The following is an 18,275-nucleotide window of genomic DNA, read 5'->3' on the forward strand; positions in this document are numbered from 1 at the left end:
AAAGGAGAGGTGATATGACCAGTCACACACAGCATATTTTTGGCAGAGCCAGATATTCTGATTCTAAACTCAGTGTTCTCTTTTAGACTATATTCACTCTGAATACCAACTAAACAATAAATCCACTACCTGTAACTATTTTGACATTTTTTTCTTACAGAGGGTTCAAAGATTTTACAATCTGAATTATTCTAGTGTTTTGTTTTGTTCCTTAAAAAGGCTTGACAGTGTAGTCCTAGCTACTTGGGAGGCTGAGATGGGAGGATCTCATGAGCCTAGGAATCTGAGGCTAAAGTGAGAGCTATGGTTCTGTCATTGCATTCCAGCAATGTGGGCAACGGAGCAAGACCCTGTCTCCTAAAAACGACAAGACAGGCTGGACCAGTGGCTCATACCTGTAATCCCAGTACTTTGGGCGGCCAGGGAGAGAGGATTACTTGAGCCCAGGAGTTTGAGAACAGCCTGGGCAACATAAGGACACTCCGTCTCTACAAAAAAATTTAAAAATTAGCTGGCATGGTGGCACGCAAGCTTGTAGTCACAGCTAATTGGGAGCTGAGGCAGGATGAACGCTAAAGCCTGGGAGGTCGCAGCTGCAGTGAGCTGGGATTATGCTACTGCACTTTAGCCTGGGCAACAGAGCAAGACCCTATCTCTAAATAAATAAATAAATAAATAAATAAATAGTAAAAGGCTTGACAGTTATTATGATCCTTAATATTTATAACACTTTTATACTGTCAGAAGAGAGTCTGTATTACTTATTCTTATGTATTAATAGAGAACTCTTTTAAAGTGAGTCTTGGTGATTAGACCATGGTAAGTCAGTAGGACTCTATAACAAAAAGAACATGTGGAAAACTGTCCCTCCTCAGGAACGTGTGTGAACAGGACCTTGGCAGTCGAGTAAGTGGATCTGCTGGTTGGAATTGTCAGATTTCTGCTGAAAACAAAAAAGTTACAAAGAACTCAAGTCTAATTCCAACCCCAAATCCTCAAGCATCAAAGCAATGTCAAGCCCAGAGCTGACCTCAATTTGCCCTCTGGTTACTTAAGGGTCACAATAATTTGTGCATTTAGTAATCACCGTCATCAGCCAAGGGCTCAAGGCTAGAGCTCTCCACTTGTTTCTCCCCCTCAAACTGTCACCCAGGCTGGAGTGCAGTGGCGCAATCTCAGCTCACTGCAAGCTCCGCCTTCCAGGTTCATGCCATTCTCCTGCCTCAGCCTCCCGAGTAGCTGGGACTACAGGCATCCACCACCATGCCCAGCTAATTTTTTGTATTTTAAGTAGAGACACAGTTTCACTGTGTTAGCCAGGATGGTCTGGATCTCCTGACCTCGTGATCCAGCCGCCTCGGCCTCCGAAAGTGCTGGGATTACAGGCGTGAGCCACCGCGCCCGGCCTTCCCCCTCAAACAATTCTTATTTTTGTCTAGTCACCAACAGAAATAGCCTGCTCTAGTTAGATATTACCTCTCAAGTAAACACTAATTTGTTCTTTCTCAATCTCAGAAGGTGATTGTGATGTAAATACAAAGGCCTCAGTATTAAAGAGACTTCAGACATCATATATTCTAACCACTCACCTTTACACGAATTTTACCTTAAGTACCAATACCAGGTGGTTAGGATGGCCTACACCTGAATATCTCCAAATATAGGGAGCTTGGCACCTATTGACACTAGAAAGATGTTTGAAATGGTTCCTTGCAGTAAGCACCAAAAACAACAAAACCTTCCGGCAAGTTTTATTTGCTAAATTTGTTTTTTCTCTCAAATAGAGTTGAGGACTTACTATGTGCTAGGCACTGGGTATACAAGGATTTTTGAAAAGATGCTATCTAGTCCTATAACTCAAGAAGCTAACAGTCTGTTGTGGTTATTAAGCTATCCACCAGGGCTCTGGGCCTTGCTTTCCACTGGATGCACTGGATTTCCCTGCCTACCTGAAGTTAGGTGAAACCAATGAAACGTGAACAAATGTGTCACTTCCAGGGCAAAAGTTTTAGGAGAAAGTATACGCTTTGCCTCACTATTTATTCTTTGGCCTGGAACTGGTTATGTTCCAGATGGCGGCTATTCTATTAGCCTGAGTCCTAAAAGAACAATACCTGACCCACCATGTACATGCAGTATGAACAAGAAATAACCTTTGTCACTTTAAGCAACTGAGGTTTTTGGAGTAGCTTGTTACGGCACCCCAACCTGACTGATACACAGTCTGAAGACAGACAAACCAAATCATCATCAACAAAATGATCAACACCAATCAGACAATAAGCTGAGTGCTGTAGTGGAAACATGCACAAAGTTCTGTGGGGCATAGGAAAAGACTTTCTACCCAACTCTGTCTTCCGGGAACTTGGGGTAAGGCCTCATAGAGGAGGCTGTTTTTGGATTAGAGCTTGAAGGATGAATAAATACTACCAAGTAGATAAGTTGAGAAAAGGGTGTTCTAGACAAAGGGAACACTTTATACAAAAACCGTAGAGGGAGAGGAAAACATGGCATGCTTGGAGAGCTAGAAGGGATTCAGTTTTGCTATTGTACAAATCTAAATGTGGTAGATTTCCTATGAAGCTACTAGAGCCGAAGCTTCGGGGACCCTCGCTTCTCTTGCACAGGCACCTTCCAAAGCCTGTATCTAACTTTATATCTTTATAATTTTATTCTTAGATTTTTTTTTCTTAGGAGGGTCCCCCTTACTAATGTTCAAGTTCCAAAAAAGCTGGATCTGCTTGTGATGGATGAGGTCACAGGATATACAAACAAGATATTTGACTTTCTACATGATACTTTTTTTTTTTTTTGAGGCAGGGTCTCACTCTATCACCCAGGCTGGAGTGCAGTGGTACCATCATGGCTGTCTGCAGCCTCGACCTCCCAGACTCAAGTGATCCTCCCACTTCAGCCTCCCAAGTAGCCGATACCATGCCCAGCTATTTTTTTTGTAGAGATGAGATTTCGCCATGTTGCCCAGGCTGATCTTGAACTCCTGGACTCAGGCGACCCGCCCGCCTTAGCCTCCCAAAGTGCTGGGATTACAGGCATGAGCCACTGTGCCCAGCAGACACATTTTTCAACGGGAAAAATTTGACTTTTTTGGAAAAAAAAGAATCATGTTCCCTAAAAGTCTTCTCTTCCCCTAAACCAATAATCCTCAGTTCCTGCACTTTGTGTGACTGGGACAGAGACTCCGCACCACTCTCTACTGTTCCTCTCTGAATGTGCTCTTATTTGTCTATAGCCTTCTCAAGAGTAGCATCTAAATCTAAATCTAATTCTCCAGATACAGTCTGAGCACATTTATCACCTTCCTTAAACTTACTCATGTCATATTTAATCTTTCACAAAAGTTTTTACCCAAACGATGCCACATTATTTCTAATGTGAGATTCCCCAGAAAAATATGGATCAATGCTCTTGGATTTAATCCACCTTACCAGGACTGGTACCAAAATACAACACCTGCTTGTTTCAATTTAGGTTTGGCAGAATTTGAGGAACAAGTTTGTAGAGAAAAGATAGGTAATTCATTTAACAAATGTTTACTAAGTGCTTTTCCTATGCCAGACATGCCAGTATATGGGGAAGACAAAAAAGACAGATAGAAACCTCTGCCTTCCTGGAATTTACATTCTAGTTTGGGGGAGAGAGATAATAAATAAAATAAGAAAATGAAATTAGGTGTCAGAGTAAAAAGTAGAAGAAAAGTACAGCAGGGAAAGGTGGAAGAAGTGTGGAGCATGGGAGGGGTGAGACTGCAATTTAGATATACAGTGGTCAGAAGAGACCTCACTGAGAAAGTGACACTGGAGCCAATGCTCAGAGGTGTGGACGTGAGCCATCTGGGCATGTGGGGAAGCACACTCCAGGCACAGGCATCAGCTGGTGCAAAGACCTTGAGGTGAGAATGTGTCTGACATGTTCAAAGAACAGCAAGGAAGCCAGCAGAGCTGGGCGGCAGTAGTAGAGAGAGAGTAGTAGAAGAGAAGGTCAAAGAGGCTGGGGTGGGGGGCAGGGAGGGGATTCGTGCAGGGCCTCACTACATACCATGATCTGAGTCTCTCTGAGAAGGGGAGTGCCAAGGGAGGGCTTTGAGCAGAAGGTTGGTGTGATCCGACACGTGTCCTTCAGCATGGCTCTGCTGGCTGTGTTGAGAATAGACTGTAGGAAAACAGCGGAGAAGCAGGGAACCCTGTCAGACCAGACATCAATCCAGGCACGAGATCACAGCAGCGTGGACCAGGACGGTAGAGATGGAGGCAAGGAGAAGTGGCTGGATTCTGGATACATTTTGAAAGCAAAGCCGAAAAGATTTCCTAAAGGAATGGATAGGAAGATGTGAACACTGTACCCACAGGAATCAAGGATGACTCCCAGATTTTTGATCTAAGTAAGGATAACTAGATCCTTGATTTTTGATAACTAGAAGGATAGTGTTGCCAACCAACATAGGTTTGAACCTGGGAAGCTACGTGAAAAAAGCAAAGCAAATCTGTGCTGCTAAAACTAGAAGGTCCTTTTCCAGAGGAAAAACTGGATTGAACTGGTTTGGTCACAAGTGTTGCAGGGAATTAATGGGTCAGACTGCTAATGAGCAAGGAGGCTGTGTAGTGCCAATGTTCCCAATGAAAAAACTCTGGTCTTTGCCAAAATCTGCTCAAATCTACAGAGAAACTACAGAAAGTGGGGGTTGGGGGGAGGCTGGGACCAAATCTAGGGTATTATAAGAGCCAAGTAGTTAGAAATTGCACTCTCGGAGGTGTGAGACAGTGCCTTTCAGAGTTAAACATGTTACTTTAAATGTACTTGCATCCTAAATTTTGTTCCAAGTACAAAGTAAATTACTTTATTAAATTTAAAACTAAACAGTAAAAAAGAAATTGTTCTGGATGTGGTTTTACTTCTGAGATTACATTTGTTTTGTTTTAATTGAAATTTTCCAGTGTGGGCCAGATAGTTTACAGGCTAAATAGCTTGCAGGCTGGTGAGCTCACTTGAATCTCTCAAGAACATTTGTTAAAAAAAAAAAAGAGAGAGAAAGAAAGAAAGAAAAATTCTCTCTGGCTCACCACTGTGGATAAAATGTTCCTTTTCCCTCTTCCAGGCTTAGTCTGTATTGACGATTTTCTTCAATGGCCTCACTACAAAGTCCAGCAAGATCTTACACACAAGAAAAAACGCTCAATTTCACTCACAGTAAGAGAAATACAAATTAAAATTACTGATTATTTTTCTTTCACTTACTTTGAAAAGGCTTGAAATGTTGGATAAAAATATCCTGAGTTGGCAAGGGTTTGCAGAAATAGGCACTCTCACACACTACTTGCTGGAGAGAAAACTGGTAAGACTTCTATTAAGAAGTATTTAACAAGAACAAAATTATAAATGCTCATTCCCTGACTCACCAGGTTCTGCCTCTGGGAAGGCAGCCTGCTGATATATTTTGCACATATGTGAAGTCATACATGTATAAGGTAATCTACTATCAGCATGGCAATGGCAAAGGACTGGAAATAACCTAATCACCCATCAACAGGAGATAGTCAAATCGATTATGGCACATCTATACAATGGAGTAATACACACTTGTGAAAAAGAACGAGGGAGGTGCTTTTTATGCTGCTACGATTAACCTTCAAGGTATCTTGATACATGTTAAGTTTTTAAAAAAGCAAAGCACAGAATAAAAATTATACACTAGAAATACCTCTAGAAAAATATGTGAGAAACTAGTAATAGTGTTTGCCCCTGGGGAGGGGAAGAGGGAGATGTGTTTGAGGGACGCTTTTCCCTGTGGCTCCTTCTAAATTCTGAACAATGCTAATGTGCTATGTATTCAAAACAGAAAGTTAAAAGTTGAATAAATACATAAGTGGAAAAAATGTTAGCACATTTCCCAAAATACATGGGTTGTTACAAATAACAAGTGAGAAAGTGAGAAGCTAATGATATCAGAGTAGACGTCCTTACAGAGTATGTAACCGGGTCAAATACCAAGTAGTGCTCCTCTACATTTCAAACTTCTAATAGCTACAGATGAGCTTTTGGTTTAACTTCTGTAGGGGTACACATGAGCACTTCACTTAAAACTATATATTATATATTCTATTTGCCTTTGGCCATAAAGCCATAGTTCTAAAATAACTTAGAGATATCCAATACATAAAACAAAAAATAAAAAAATAAAACAAAACAAAAAAATACCCAATATGGAGGAATGGGACAATATATGCCGTCCAACTTCTTTCCTAATTAAAAAATCCTACAGCAATCTGTTATCCAGTCTCCAGTTGATTATCAAGTCTGGGAGCTCATTATCATTTATGACAATTTATTACAAAGTCCCTTTCTTAGTTGGACCTGGTTCCCAGCTTTTAGATTCATCTTTTGGACATAAATCAACTCTTTTTACTAAATGACGAGTCAACTCTCTTTTCTATGTATCAGTTTTTCACACAGTTGAAGATCATTTCCCCTTTTAGTATTTACTTCTGCAGCTAAGTGTCCTGAATTATTGCACATTCTCTCTAATGAACTTCTCCTTGAATACATTCTAATTTGTCTGCATTTCTCTCAAAATGTGGCAATTAGAACTGAACAAAGCATTCAAGATGTAGCCCAACCAGAAGAGAATTAAATGGAAGCTGTGTTTTCATCATCCTATTACCATTACTAATACAACCAAAAACTGATCTAGATACAAGTTCTATTTTTCCCCCACAAAAAGGAGGACTTTGAGGTGAAGTGGCTCGCTGGGACAAGGGAACACTGCTCGAATTAAGCAGGACTAGGATTCTTTCATCACAAGGCCATTCGGATACACATTTTCAGACACTCATTTATAACTGCAACAGAGGACTTCTGAGCTATCTTCCCCTTTGCCTCTTTGAAATCTACCTTCTTGTCTTAAGAAAGGAATGTTAGACTTTCTCTGAACATCCTATCTAAATGTCTTTGTTGGCTCCCCCAAATCCAAGCTGAATTATTCTCTATCACAGCATCCTGTTTCTTTCATAACATTTATCAAAATTTGTCTAGATCTTCATCTGATTCTTTTCCTGCTTACTGTCTTTCATTGGCTAGGCTGTAAGCTCTGTAAGTAAGGTCAGGGCCTATATCCACTGTTTCCCTAGCATATAGCACAATGTCTGGCACATAATAATCATTTTCAGTGACTGAATGGGTGAATAAACAGTAGCTGATAATGGAGTTAAGACCCTAACATCAGACAGAGCTGGGTTTGTGTCCTAGAGCCCTAGCACTGTGGACTGTGTATTCCTGGGCAAATGACTTAAGTCCTCACAATCTATTCCCTCATTGGTAAAATGAGGAGCTATTAATGCCTACCTCATAGAGCTGACATAATATTCAGTGAATTGATAAGTAGTACACAAAAGGATTTAGCATGCTGTCTGAGATACAGGAAACACTCAATAAATCATAGTTGCTGCAGCTACTGTTGCTGTTCTAATTACCACCACATCCCACTCAGAGGCTGGCCACTGAAGGATGACAATTAACTATAACAACTAGAGGTACATCAGCTGTTTTATCCAGCCTACCTTTCTTTTTTAAACATTGTGGTAAAAAAAAATAAATAAGTAACATAAAATTTATTGTCTTAGCCATTTTTTTCTTCTTTTGAGATGGAGTCTCACTCTTGTCACCCAGGCTAGAGTGCAGTGGCACAAATCGACTCACTGCAACCTCTGCCTCCCAGGTTCAAGCGATTCTCCTGCCTCAGCCTCCTGAGTAGCTGGGATTATAGGCGCCCATCACCATGGCGGGCTAATTTTTGTACTTTTAGTAGAGACGGCGTTTTGCCATGTTGGCCAGGCTGGTCTCGAACTCCTGACTTCAGGTGATCAGCCTGCCTCGGCCTCCCAAAGTGCTGGGATTACAGGTGTGAGCCACTGCGCCCAGCCTGTCTTAACCATTTTTAAGTGTACAGTTAGGTAGTGTTACGCACATTCACACTGTTGACCAACAGATCCCCAGAACTTTTTCATCTTGCAAAACTCAAACACTATACCCATCAAATAACTATTCCCCTTTCACTCTTCCCCCAGCCCCTGGCAACTACCATGCTACTTTCTAAGAGTTTGACTAATTTAGATACCTCATAAAAGTGAAATTATATTTCAAGATGTAGCCCAACCAGAAGAGAATGAAAAGTAAGCTGTTTTCATCATCCTACTACCACTACTAATACTACCAGAAACCTAGCTAGCTAAAACAAGTACTTATCTTGGGCCGCACGCTGTGGCTCATGCCTGTAATCCCAGCACTTTGGGAGGCCGAGGCGGGTGGATCATGAGGTCAGGAGATCGAGACCATTCTGGCTAACACAGTGAAACCCCGTCTCTACTAAAAATACAAAAACTTAGCCGGGCATGGTGGCGGGCGCCTGTAGTCCCAGCTACTCAGGAGGCTGAGGCAGAAGAATGGCGTGAACTCAGAGGGCGGAGCTTGCAGTGAGCTGAGATTGCACCACTGCTCTCCAGACTGGGCGACAGAGTGAGACTCTGTCAAAAAAAAAAAAAAGAATTTCTTTCCATTTTAAGGCTAAACAATATTCCATGATACGTATATATCATATTTTATGTATCCATTCATCCACTGATGGACATTTAGATTGCTTCCCCCTCTTGGTTACTGTGAATAATGCTGCAGTGAATATGGATGTGCAAATATCTCTTTGGGATCTTATTTTTTATTCTTTGGGGTATACAGTTTTTTCTTGTTTAAGCTCTCCACAATCCTATGATGCTGGCAGCACAGCAGAAATCACAGGAGTCATCAGTTTGTCTTCACCTTTTTTGATTCTGTCATTCTGAGTCAAATTGTCATTCTGTCATCAAATTATTGTCTCTAGCTCACTTCCTACTCCTTTCTGATAACCTCCTGGTTCCTCTATTTTCAAATGAATTCAACAGATCAAATTTAAAATTCATTTTACTTGTACAAAAGGGAAGGAAGCTATTTACACCATTCCTATCCCTTTCTGTTAGAAGCACTGTAGGTCCCTCATCCATAGAAGGGTACTGCCCCAGGCCTGAGCAGAGTGAAACTGCAGGTACCCAGAGCCTAGCCCCCTGGAACAATAGAGGGCCAAGGCTCTACCTTAGTCGGCCAGGACAGTTTCTAAAATGTTTACTTTATGAGCAGTGTTTTGAAAGCCGTTAGTATTTCATCGGGAAGTATCAGTTTCCCGTGAGATTAAGTCCTATTCACTGGGTTGATCAGCCTTACCATTAGAGCCAGGACATTTCTCTGCAAATCCCCTTCCAATCTTACGCTGCCCAACTAATGGGACCAACTGCATCTGCTCAATAAAGTTCTGTATTTTCCAACTGCTCTTCACTTTTACATGATTGTCCTGGGGTGGGGGGCAGCAGAACAGAGATGTTGACAGCCAAATGGAAGATGCATTGGGAGGCTTCTGAGGATACTGGCTCTGTCTTTGAGAAACCTTAGAGCATCAAGGTGAAGCAAAAGGAATAGAGAGGAATAGTTCTCAGTACCGGAGACTTCTCTAATCTAGAAAGCAATAAAGTCAATCATAAATCATGAAAATGAGAGTGGTTGTCATGGTGCAAAATATAAAATTCCAGCAACTATTTATCAGGAATGAAGTAGATATATCTCCCTGTTCCCATTCTCAGCCTTCTTCCTGCAATATGTGAATGCATGTGCATGAACCCACACTCACCAGTGATACCAGTGATCAGCAGAGTACTGGGGGAAGAGTTAACTTCTGCTGCAAGATAGTTAGCATATTTATTTCCTTTCCGTGAGACTTCAGGAGCCTAAATCAGAAGTTTCTAAGAGCTTCTTTTGATGTCATATATTCTGAGAATGCATACATCTAAGAATAGATGTATCTGCCATTATGAATTTGGTAAAAGCAAAAGGACTGCTTTAATATTACATATTGGTTTGTTATTGTTGCTTCTATGATACACTTGGACAAGAAAATTTCTAGTCCAAGTGTATCATAGTGGTATTACTTGAAACACCACTTAAATCTCATAAAAAATAGAAAAGATCCCCTAACTGGCCTCTCCCATCTTCCTCCTCCCCCATGGAGCCAGCCTGCCACTGTCCCACTTATTCACCTTCCTTGCTCATCAATCTTTGGTGCATTGTAGGCCCCATTCCTTCCTTCCCTTCTGCCCAAACCACTTGCACCAAGGTCATCAGTCAAGTGGCTTTCCTACTCCTTCGAGTCTCAAACCACTCAGAACCCAAAGGAAGTTAAGACCCACACCTCTACAATCTCTCCAAAGGGAGCAAAACTCACGCCCAGGACTTCGCAATCTCCTCTGCTCAAGAGATTTCCAAATCACCCTTGCCAGCCATGACCTATCTGCCAAGTTCCAAACCCATTACTTCCAACTGCCATTGATCCCTGCAGGTTTTTAAAAACTACACGCATAAATATCTGGCTCCATTAACCTTGGCACTCACCCTTCAAAAAAATGAAACAAACAAATAAAAAATACAGCCTTAGGTCTACTTCCTAAATCTTCATCTCACCTCTCACCACTTGTCTTAGTCCATTTGGGCTGCTATAACAAAAATACCACAGACTGGATGGCTTACAAACAACAGAAATGTATTTCTCACAGTTCTTGAGACCAGGAAGTCCAAGATGAAGGTGCTGGCATATTCAGTGTCTGGTGAGGGCCTATCTCCTCACAGACAGACAACTTCCCACTGTCCTCACATGGCGGAAGGGACCAGGGAGTGTCTGGGGTCTCTTTTATCAGGCCACCAGTCCCATTCATGAGAGTTCCACCCCATGACCCAATTACCCTCCAAAGGCCTCACCTCCTAAGACAATCACATTAGGGATTAAAATTTCAACACATGAATTTTAGGGGATACATTCAGTCCACTATACCACACATCCAGATTTCCAAGCATACTTATTTTTTTTCCTAGTTTCCTTTATTCATATCTCTCTTCTTTTTCTCTTTTCCCATATGAAAAGTTAATGGTCTCAGAAGCACTTACATCTTTCTTGGTGGAGGGATTTTTAGAAATTGTGGTAAAATATACATAACATAAAATTTACCATCTTAATCATTTTTAGGCAGAGTTCAGTAGCATTAAGTATTAACACAGTCACATTGTTGTGCAACCATCATCACCATCTGCCTCCAGAATTCTTCACCTTACAAAACTGAAACCCTACACCCATTAAACAGTAACTCCCATTTCCTGCCCACCCCTGACTTCTGACAACTACTATTCTGCTTTCTGTCTCTGTAGATTTGGCTACTCTAGATATTTTATATAAGTGGACACATATAGTATTTGCCTTTTTATAACTGATCAATTTAACTTAGCATAATATCCTCAAGGTTCATCCATATTATAGTGTATGTCAGGATTTACTTCCTTTTAAAGGCTGAATAATACCCCCCCTGTATGCATACACATTTTATCCATCCATCTATCAATGAACACTTGGGTTTCTTCTACCTTTTGCCTACTGTAAATAATGTTGCTATGAACATGGACATACAATCTCTTTGAGTCCCTACTATCAACTCTTCTGGGTATCTACCCAGAAGTGGAATTGCTGAATCACATGGTGATTCTATTTTTAATTTCTTGAGGAACTGCCATACTGTTTTCCATAACAGCTGTACCATTTTACATTCCCACCAACAGTGCCCTGAGTTCCCAAGAGTTCTCCACATCCATGCCAATACTTGTTATTTTGATTTTTGTTTTTTCTTTTTCCTTTTCTTCAGAGCTGCCATCCTAACGGGTGTGAGGCTGTATCTCACTGTGGTTTTCATTTGTATTGCCTAATTATACTAACATTGAGCATTTTTAGTGTGCTTATTGTTCATTTGTGTATCTTCCTTGAATAAATGTCTATTCAAGTCCCCTGACCATTTTAATCAGGCTGTCTGGGGTTTTTTGTTGCTCTTGTTGGGTTGTAGAAATTATCTGTATGTTCTAGATATTACCCCTTTATTAGATATATGGTTTGCAAGTGTCGTGAAGCTTTTCTCCTGTTTTCTTCTAAGCATTTTCTAGTTTTAGATCTTTTGTTTAGGTCTTTGATTCATTTTGAGTTAACTTTTATATGTGGTGTAAGGTAAGGATCCAATTCCATTATTTTCCATGTAGATATCCAGTTTTCTCAGCACCATTTGTTGAAAAGACTGTCCTATTCCCATTGAAAGGTCTTGGCATCCTTGTAAAAACTCATTTGACCTTATGTGTGAGGGTTTGTTTCTGGTCTCTCCATTCTACTCCATTGGTCTATACGCCTTCATTAATAATTTTTAATATTGAATACATGTTGAAATAATATTTTGGATATACTAGGTTAAATATACTCTTAAATTCGTTTTGCCTTTTTTTTTTTTTTTTTTTTACTGTTTCAATGTGGCTCATCAGACACTTACCATCACATATTGACTCTCATTATATTTCTTTTGGACAGCACTGCCTAGATGCTTCAGACTGGAGCCACCGGGCAGTGTGGAGAGCAACAGCTAACATCATAGGATTAGATGATCATCTGAAAGCTCCTCTCCTCTTGTGTTTATCATTATAGTACTTAGGGAGCAGGATATCACTGTGACTGAGAATTGAGGCTTCTGAGTTAGGCAAGTCTAGGTTTCAAGACCTGCCCTGTCCAACACAGCAGCCACTAGCCACACGTACTCATGTGTGTACTGAGTATCTGAAATGTGGCTACTGTGAATTGAGATGTACTATAAATGTAAAATACAGACCAGTTTTCAAAGACTCAGTACCAAAAAAAGTAAAATATCTAGTTAATAACTTTTATATCAATTACATGTTAAAATATTAGTATTTCTGATAAATTGGGTTAAATAAAATATATTATTAAAATTAATTTGACTTGTATTTCTTAGTAGGCTATTTTTAAATCAGGTTCACAGCAAAACTGACCACAAGGCATAGATATTTCCCATATACCCACTGCCCCACACATGCATAGCCTACTCCATTATTGACATCCCCCACCAAAATGGTACATTTGTTACAACTGATCGGTCTACACTGACACATCATTATCACCCAAAGTCCACAGTTTACATAAGGGTTCACTCTTGGTGTACATTCTATGGATTTGGACAAATTTATAATGATATGTATCTACAATTAGTTATACTATCATACAAAATAGTTCTACTGCTCTAAAAATCTTCTGTGCTCTGCCTGTTCATCCCTCCCTCCTCCCTAACCCCTGGCAACCACTGATCCTTTTAGTGTCTCTATAGTTTTGCCTTTTCCAGAATGTCATATAGTTGGAATCATACAGGTATGTAGCCTTTTTGGATTGGCTTCTTTCACTTAGTAATATGCATTTAATCTCCCCCCATTGCTTTTTTATTGCTTTGATAGCTTATTTTTTGACTTGTTAATTTTGATTTTTTTTTAAAATGTGGCTCCTAGAACATTTTAAATGACACATGCAGCTCACCTTATGTTTCTGTTGAACATTTCTCGGCTTGGCATGAGCAGTTTTTCTCAGCATTGCATCTTCCTGTCTTTCCAGTCACTCAAGTCCAAGCCCAGCATACTTGGTTTACTGCAACCTAAACACACCAGCCTCCTTGCCTTCACACATACTAGAGTCCCTTCATTAGAGTTTTCTTTAACCCCCTCCCTCACCTGAAGACGAATTCATGCTCAGACCCAATTCAAATATTACATCCTCAGTGAAGCTTTTCTAAACTTCCGATGTACCTAAATCATTTTTATAGCACTTTCTACCTTTAATTTTTTTGTATGTGGTTGACTTTCTCTCCAGATTGTGAACTCCTTGAATTAGGCCCCATGTTTTGTTTATCTCTGGGTCCTCAATCCCTAGTACAGAGCCTGACACATGGTAGGCAATTGGAGATAAGTTAATAAATGAATAACACACAGGAAAATTAATATATCCTCTAATAAGAGATAACGTACTCACTTACAATCAAATAGCTTAGAAAAGAACCTCAAACGCCATAAATGAGGCTGTAAAATTCTATCAGCCAATAGCTAAAATTATTCACAAGCTAAAATTTGTATTTTCAGTCAAAGCAACACATTAATCAATAATATTTATAAAGTAATCACAATGAAAAGATGGTAAAGCAGCTCCTGATGGTTAATGATAGTGATTGGCCTGGAGATGTGGAAACTAGCTATGGAAACTAGATGGTTAAAACAACCACATTCCGTATCCATTAAATGCTGACAGCCCACACCCCACCAAAATAGAGGCAGTGAAACAGCCTTTGAAGTAGTTTTCAAAGGAAGCCACCAAGATGATTAAAGGGTTGGAAAATGACATTTATGGGTAATGGCCACAGAAATGAAGACAATTTTGCCTAGGCAAGAGAAGAGGCCAAAGGGTGACTTAATAACCATCTTCAATCATTGTTATTACACAGAGGATGATAACCAGATGGTCTCCATTTTCACCAAAGAAAGAATATTGAAAATGGGCTTAAGCTGCAGCATTAAAAAAAAAAAAAAAAAAAGGTCTAGTTTTAAACAAAGAACTCAATGGTTAAGAACTAATATACAGCAAAGCAGACCTGGGTAGTGTGGTATAGCCGTGTCTGAACTCATCTGTTATGCTGGGAAAACAGCAAGTGGGTAGGGTGTGTTCAGGTCTTCAACAGTCCTTTGTTGAGGGCAAATTCTCAACTGGCTAGTCCTCAAATGAATCACGTAGCATACAACCACAGCAGTGGAAAAGAAAGAGATATGAAAATTGAAACACAGCACCCTCTGGTGTACATAGCTGTCTTTTAATCTACGAAAATTCTTGATATGTATCAGTATTTTTCAAAATGTAAGGTCCAAACTATGACAGAGTCAGGAGAAACTTACGCAAGGCTGGTCTTAGGGTTCGTTTAATCACTACATTCATCTTTATCAAGCACCTGTGATAGATTTCTCCCTGTTACCAGGAAGTACCAGGAAGGCTGTTACACAAACAACCTCAACTTCTGCCTATAGCAAACATGGATACTTCCCAATCACCTTTTGAATGCTGAATTCAGACTTTGATACAACTAGTTGGCACACGACCACGCCATGCTGAGACATGATAACATCTGCCAGATAATGTGAATTTTGTCCTGTGTTCAGGAGTATATTACATATAAAAGTTAAGAAACACCTAAATGGGGGTGTTCCCTTAGACATTCTCTCTGCTATGTTGTGGTGTATACACCCCTCTTTACTGATCTCTGTCTCCCAAATCCCAGCAGGCCACTTTTTACGTCCCCTTAGGCTTTATCCTGCAAAATCTTCCTCATATCCTTTTCAGTACAAAGGACATTCAATGAGCTCAAAAAGTCTGAGACTCAATCAAGAATCTTTTGCAGCCCTCTTGATATCTTTAGCCATCTTGGTGCCAGATGGGAACTTCATTCACATGACACACATAATTCCTTCATGTGACTCACCATTGCTAAGCAACTGGTATGTCCTAGGTGAATAAAACATAGGCCCTGTGTCTGAGATTCACAGTGCAGTGGGGGAACACAGATATATACGGGTGTAAATAGACGAGTTGAAGCATGAGTTGAAGCTCAAGGCTCTATATGCTAAGAAAAGAGGAAAAAGGCAATGGAGACACCAGACAAGAACTATCAGGACATCAGGGCAGAACTTACAAACGAGGCAGGACTTATGCTAAAAACAAGTCTTAAAGGATGAAAAGAAGTTGTCCAGGCAGAGGAGACAGGAGTATGTATCATCCTAGGCACAAAGGTCCCAAGGCATATCACCTTTGGGAGGATGGAGCCATGTGGCACACTGGCTTCTGGTCCCAAAGTTCTCCTTGAAGAGACATGAAAATCCCACCTGAAGAACTGACCCTTGCAGATTATACATAGCATAGACCTAAATGGCAACAAACACGCAAACAAAAAACCTAACACAGGCTAGGCACTGGTCTGATGGAAGCGAGACAGGCTGGAGTAGCAAAGGGTCTGAATAAGAAGCTCAGGAGAAATTCCTCTGATACCCTTCTTAGTACCCCCTCCCCAGCAGCATCTAACACCCTCACTCAGGCCCAACTCCCTTGCTGCACTGGCGGCACTGCATTGTAATTGTAGGTACAAGATTCCTCCCCCACAAGACTGTGGGCTGAGGCAAGAGTTCTACCTTTTGATTACTATGCATCTGACACCCAGCACATATGAAACACAAGCAAAATCTGATGACTAAGCTAAGTAATTAGTTCATATGTGTGATAGGGTTTGAAAGGGCAGGACCCTGGACCTATGATCCCAAATACCTTTCTCTATCTAGTTCACCAGGTTTTGTTCCTCCTCAGAAGCCATCTATCCTTACCTTGGTTCATGTTTTCCTATCTCTCCATTTTGTACACATAAACCAACTTCTACCCTCAAATCAGGGAAAAGGGACAGATATTCCTGTCCTCAAGTTAAGAGTGACCTACGTTAAAGTGAAAAACAACCAAGCCAAAGAGGTAACAGGGAACTGGCTTCTCGAGCACTCAGAAGAATTTGAGATTACTGCCCTGGGAGGGAAAAAGAGAAACCCAACCCGATTACAGTGTAAAAATAGGTCACTGCTTGAATACAGCCCTTTGGTTACTGGCTGCAAGCCCCTTTTTGCTTTTGACTCCAGTGTCACAAGAAAGTGGCAGCATAGTCTTAGAATAAGGGCTCCACAGCCAGCTGGCTGCTCAGCGTGGCCTTCCCGCTGGCATTCTAGAAGGAGCATGCACGGCTAGGCACTTACTGGGGAGCTCACTGAGCCTTTGTCACTGCTGACATGAAATACCAGAGTTGGTAAGTTTCTTTGGTTTTGTTTTGAACAAACTGGGAGATAGTTCAAGGTTGTCCTTGTAAGTCTCTCTCACTTGCATTCAGCTATACATTGTTTAGTAGGAAATAAATGAGTACAGTTTAGCTAGTTCACTTATCCCCATGCCGAACCAGCAGGCAGACTCTTTTCCATGAGAGACAGTTATAATTTTGAATTATTGTAATGCTGTACTTGCAGCAAACTTGGTGTGTGTGCGTGCATGTGCACACATGACTGAGAGTGGGGGGTAGTGCCAAAATGTTGGTTCTATGGCAAAAAAACAAAATGAAAAAAAAAAACTGCTGTGTATAGCTAAAAAAAATGGCCAAGAAAAAGGCAGAATAGAATATGTTTTTATTAACAAACAGCATATTTTATAATGGCGGTGATCAATATTTACTAAACACAAGGTTCTAGAGGGCTCTTCTGGTAGGATAATTCTAAGAAAGAGGTTCCAGAATGTCAACTTATGTATTGCCTTATAAAACATAGCCCTGGCTGGCCGGGCACGGTGGCTCAAGCCTGTAATCCCAGCACTTTGGGAGGCCAAGACGGGCGGATCATGAGGTCAGGAGATCGAGACCATCCTGGCTAACACGGTGAAACCCCGTCTCTACTAAAAAAATACAAAAAACTAGTTGGGCGAGGTGGCGGGCGCCTGTAGTCCCAGCTACTCAGGAGGCTGAGGCAGGAGAATGGCGTGAACCCGGGAGGCGGAGCTTGCAGTGAGCTGAGATCCGGCCACTGCACTCCAGTCTGGGCGACAGAGCGAGCCTCCGTCTCAAAAAAAAAAAAACCTTGCCCTGGCTTACACAATATCTGGTGTACATGTCTCTTCTCTCCAATGAACTATAAGATCTTTGAGGTAAGGGTTCAGTACTGTACCACTCAGCTACACTAATGGCAATGTGCTCACAGTGAGCACTTGTTAAATACATCAATTACAGGAGTTCACTTGCAGTTTCTTGCTTACTACAAAAAACAGGGGTCAATCATTATAGGCATTCCCATCCAACACCCAATTTGTTGCATGCGGAATGAACTTCAGTTTGGGTCCCTTGCTATTAAAGCACTCAATACCCATTATTTGTTTGCATTTATGTAGAGCTCATCGATGCAGGCCCTGAAAAGTTAAATGAACCTTAACATAGCCATCCAAATAAAATTAATTAGAATTTATGTCTCAACTATTTCTAACAGAGTTTGAGTAACAAGACTCAACAGAAGGAAAACAGGGTAATAACAGACTCAGAGAAAGAGAGAAAAAAAGGAAGGGAGCAGGGAGTGATGGCAGGAGAAGAGAAGAAGGAAAGGAAAGGAAGGAGAGACCGAGGGTGGAAACATCTATCTAAGCAAGGGCTTCTTCCTCATGTCAAAAATTTCTGCAAAAAAAAATCTTTTTGGACAAATTCATATGATGCTTCTAACATCTG

At 40.8% G+C, this 18,275-nt stretch overlaps 1 protein-coding gene across 13 annotated transcripts in view; it reads right to left on the bottom strand.

The window, feature by feature from the left end:
• Positions 1-18,275, bottom strand: part of ZHX3 (zinc fingers and homeoboxes 3) — a 137,139-nt gene that overhangs the window by 37,322 nt on the left and 81,542 nt on the right. The window contains exons 1-2 of one of the 13 annotated variants that reach the window (XM_021921052.2): positions 16,363-17,404; positions 4,057-4,170 (exon numbers count right to left, since the gene is read on the bottom strand). The exons of 11 other annotated variants lie outside the window; for them this stretch is intronic. The gene's annotated coding sequence lies outside the window, so the exon portion shown is untranslated. Of the gene's footprint in view, positions 1-4,056; positions 4,171-16,362; positions 17,405-18,275 lie in introns of those variants that run through there. One more of the 13 variants, XM_021921048.2, reaches the window with a different exon arrangement.

This window comes from Papio anubis, chromosome 16 (genome assembly GCF_008728515.1).
Source record: "Papio anubis isolate 15944 chromosome 16, Panubis1.0, whole genome shotgun sequence".
NCBI lineage: Eukaryota > Metazoa > Chordata > Mammalia > Primates > Cercopithecidae > Papio > Papio anubis.